We start from the raw sequence: 4,766 nt of genomic DNA, 5'->3' as shown, positions 1-4,766 counted from the left end.
AATCAGTTGTCAGTTTGATTTGGGCCTTTAGTTAAAGTGTGGATTCAAGGCCAAACCAGTACTAAGATTTCTCACTCAACAGAGTGGAGAAGACTTCTTGCAAAAGCCATTCCTCAGATTTGAGCACTAAGCAAAGGAAATCCCAGGAGCAACCTGCCCCTTCCAGTAGTAAAAAGTTTATCAGAGCAGCTTTTCATAGAAAAATTAAGTCCTCACAGGTGGTTTTTGAACAATAGCTTGAGAAAGTCTATTTTTCCTCTTAAATGCAGCTCAGAATACCTGCCACTTTCTACTGGCCCAGGATCTGGATGATCTGATGGTCAGCTATATCTTAAAATGGGAACATTTTTTCTTGACACAACCCCACCCCCACCCTCCTACCCCCGAACTTCCTTCTCACCATACTAGGTACAAGTGGCTGCTGCCTTTTTTTTTTTAAATAAGGGAGTTATAGAATCACAGTTTCTGCTGAAAAATTCAATCAGATACACTGTTTTTATCTATAATCAGGTGGAATGTGTGGTATCACAGTGCAGGTATCAGTCCTTTGATAGAGGGTGAGAGATTCCTGACATGTAGTATGCCCTTTACCCCAGAGTAAGGCAACAACACGTTAACATGTCACATCTTTATAAGTCCATCTTAGAGAAGTGCAAAGTATACACTGATGACACTTCAGATGGAAACTCCTCTTTGGGCTTATTCTTTTGGAATCAGCTTTTCCTTTTCCCTTGAGTTTTTTACTTTCTACTGTTTGCCTGTGCTGCCTCTCCTGCGATGTAATTAGAATTATTTTCTCTGGAGCTGTTCCTTTCATATATCAGCCAGTTCATCCACACTGGATGAATTTCCTCTTCCCTGGAAAAGGGCTGAGTTTATTGACATAAAATAATCCTTGGCCCAAACGACTGAGTGTGGACAGGCAGGCTGGGAATCTGGACGGAGATCCTGCTTTGAGAAGATCTTGGATCACACTGTAATTCTGAGTCCAGTATTTTCTCATGTGTCCTCTGCCAAGCTATCCTCCTTTGTGCTGGAAAAATCCCCTGCTATCAGTGAGGGTTTACATCTTCCTTACTTGGAGCAGGCCTCACTGACGTATCATCTTGTTTACGCTTATAGCGTAAACTGTAGAGAGTTCTGTACAAAGGTGGTGGGAGATCTTTAGAGTTAAGGACACATCAGTGGCTCATCTGCCAACAGGACTCGTGCTGACATCCTGTTCTCAGCCAGTCATTTTCCATCATTTGTAAGTTCTCCTGCCATTCCCACTAGTTTTCTTCCATGTTGTTATTTATTATGCGTCTTTTTTTGTAGTTTTTCCATACTGCTGATCAGCTTCTGTGAAGATAGTCACGAACACAATTTTTTAGGCCTTTTCTTGTTTCAAATGCTTATCCCAATAAGGCCGGCCAAATAAAGTTGTATTCCCCTGGATTTGTGACTCTGTTTAAATTTGAATCTGAAAGTGTTGAAGTTTGAAACCCGACATAGACTGGAAGTTTACCTACATGCCTTTAGCAGCACTGAGTCTTACACGGAGTAGACGTACAGCAATGCAGCAACCCCCTTACCTCAAGTAGACATGACTGTAGGCTGTATACTTTTATTCTCATTTTACTCGCCGCAGCTCTTTCCATCCACTGGCTGCTCCTTGCACGTGCTGAAGTTCTGTTCTCACCTACAGCCCTTGGCTTATGACAGACGGCCCAAGTCCAAGCAGTCACCACAATTCTTTCTAGCTGGCTGGTAGCTACAAGCTTGCAGGCTGTAGAGATGTGCCAAAAGAAAAGTGGTGGTTTTGATCTCTTTCTCCCTTGGCCCTATGGCTTATCTGGCTCACAGAGGGAGACTGATCGGTGAATTATTTTAAAACACACACCTGGAGCAGAGAGGAACTCGGGATGGGAAATGAGGGGAAAAGGATGGCAGGGAGGTAGAAGTCAAGAAGTGTTTGGGTTTGATGTGGAAAGATCAAGTGTGCTGCGGCCTGCCTTGCGAGGAAAGGAGTGTGCCTGGAAGGCTGATGAATGGCAGGCTAACAGGAAACCGCTGCAATAACTGTGCCTCTCCCCTGCACACCATCTACCTGTAGGCACCGAAATTCCTCTTTCTGGGGAAGCGCTCGGTGATCCATTTTCTTCGGTGGCTGCCAGGGAGAGCGAGGAGCTGCTGGGACAGGAGGAGTGGTGTTACCAAAGGGCTCTCCTACACAAATTTGCTCCTGGCTGTGCATGTAAGGGAGGAAGGGAGAGAGACAGGTGTGTGTTTGCGTGTGTGTGTATCAATCACACAAGCAAACAAACAAACAAAACTACATCCAGGAGGGAATTTTCTTCCTGGCTGAAGCGCCTCTGCCATCTGCTTTGCAAGGGAGTTTGTTAGATTGTACAGTCCTTGGTGCACGGCAGCTGCTGCAGAAAACGACTCACTCAGGCACTTCTGTCCTTTGAGCCTGTGTTTTTCAAAGCTTCTTCTGTTTTCCTGTCTCTTACTCATATCATCAAGGGCTGGGACTGGAAAAATGCATGCAGGTCAGTGCCTGCTTCTGAGTCTTCCAGGTACTGCCGAGCTTGAGCAATAAGGTATAACATAAATTTGGCTGCTTCCATTTCTTTCCCCAATGATAGTGAGAAGTTTAACTTGTTTTTAAGTACCTTCAATTTCCAGTCCAAATTAGTAATTTCCTTTAAACTGGATCCCCACCACTTCGTGCTTTCAGTGGGAGTCTCTAACCATTTCAAAAGAAGGCAGCTAGCAAAACAGGTATCAATGTGCTATCACACGGTGATGGGTTTGGCCGAACAAATTGGCATCTCTTGACTACTCTGATATCAAAAGACTTCCTTTGTCTGTGTCTGTGTTTTCTGGCAGCTTTGAGAGGTTCTTCACATGGTGATTCACCAGATCTTAAAGGATTTTGCTTTGCAAGGGCTTCCATTGCTTCCAGTGTATTGTTTTGCCCTTGCTTTATAGGCATTGATCTGAACAGAATTTTGCCCTCCTGGTCTTGGCAGTGGTCTCTGCTGAGTGTGCATGAGAGTTGGGCTCAGCCAGCTGGAGGAGGTGGGTGAACAGCATTTCACATGATGACACTTGGGCCTGAACTTTGGGCCCTTTGGAAAGCCAAGGGGGTGTGAAGGTCCTTCTGGGTGTGACAGACCTTTTGGTCCCCACAGGAGCTGCATGTAACTGAGACATGGGAAGGGTTCTGCTGCGGGCACCTGGCTCATGCTATGGGGACCTCAGTGGCTGCCAGGTCACACCTGTACCACAGGTAGGGGCTACACTCTGGATCACTGCATGCTCTGGCTTCTCCAGGCAAGGGGGTTTGCTTACCCCCTGGAAGGCGAGGAAGCCAGGAAGCTGGTGCCAACCAGGGCATGCTGTGAGATGGCAATAAGTATATACACTGAGAGCAATGGGGGCAAGTGTGTCTCAAAAGCATGAGGACCCGAACACCTAACAGCAAGGGGAAACCAAGGAAACCAAACACTCAGTTTTCAAGTGGCAGCTGAGGTGAGGTTGACATTTTTCCTTCAACCCATGAGCAGAGTCAGACAGACCTGAGTCAGCCTCTAATATTGTCCTTTCTCTGGTTTACAGCAGACGCATACTTTAAAGCTGTGCCATATCATCTTCGTCATGAAAAGAAGTCTCCTCATTCAGAGACTCCTCTAAACCACTCAAGATTTTTGAGTGTGCCTTCCCTCTCCAATTGCTTGGAGCCCTGAAAACCACAGCCTTTGCTGGCAGACAATAAAGATATGACCTAAAGTATTCAACAAGGAAAAAGAAAAAAGAAAGAAGGGGGGGTGGGGGGTGGGGGTGGGGGAGGGGAGGGAAGGGAGAGAGGCTGTTGAGGAGGCTTAGAACATGTCCCAACATTTTCTGCAGGTTTTTTCCTTTCTTGAGGCAATCAGAGCACTGCCTAAGTTTTGCACCTGCCATGGGCAAGTGCCTCTGTCTTTTAGTGAAATAACTTTATGCATTTTTAGTGCAAGCCCTGGCCTGCTTTGTATCCTGCTTTACCTGAATGATTATATCTTCTTTACTTCGTTAACTTTTCAATAGGCTATGAAAACAAAAGCTGTCACTCTGATACCTGCCATTTGATATGCAGCAATGCCTTCAGTACAAAAAGAGCCCCTCCATCTCCCAGCCCCCACCTCCAAGCATCACTTGGCTTGATCCTGCTTGTAGCTGCTCAATATATAAATGTAGTGTATCAATACATAAAACCTTTCTGTGTTTCTTTCAGCAATAACACGTTCCTATATCTGTAAGTACAAGCTTTGCAACATTGATATGATGTTGATAAAGAAACCAAAATCTACTGTCCAGTGAAATATCAGTTTGTTGTGATCTTAGGGCATCTCAGGGAAGTACTTGTTTAGACAGAAACAGCCACAAGGCCCAGGACACCTTCTCTGTGTGCACACACAAACTAAAATGTTGTAATTTGGTGTGATTGGACTTAGGGTCTCTGAGGATTCCCAGAACTATATCTCAGATTTGCAGAGATCATAAAAATTAGTTCGTGGGTTAGCTCATGTTCAGTGGCAAGAAAAGAAGTCTTCAATAGTCTACTTTTCTAAGATATTTAGGCTTTATTTGCCTGTGTATCTAAATTATTAATTTACAAATCTCTACAGCTAGTCATGTTATTAAAGGAATCCCTCTAGACATTTGCAGTCCAAAGACAAGCTCCTGGATCTCAGCAAAGGCCAGCTCTCAGGAGACAGATCGGGGTCTTAGGGTGGGTG

This window comes from Falco punctatus, assembly GCF_963210335.1.
Source record: "Falco punctatus genome assembly, chromosome: 3".
NCBI classification, from domain to species: Eukaryota; Metazoa; Chordata; class Aves; order Falconiformes; family Falconidae; genus Falco; species Falco punctatus.
The sequence above is the reverse complement of the archived record's forward strand: the minus strand, read 5'-3'. Positions refer to the sequence as shown.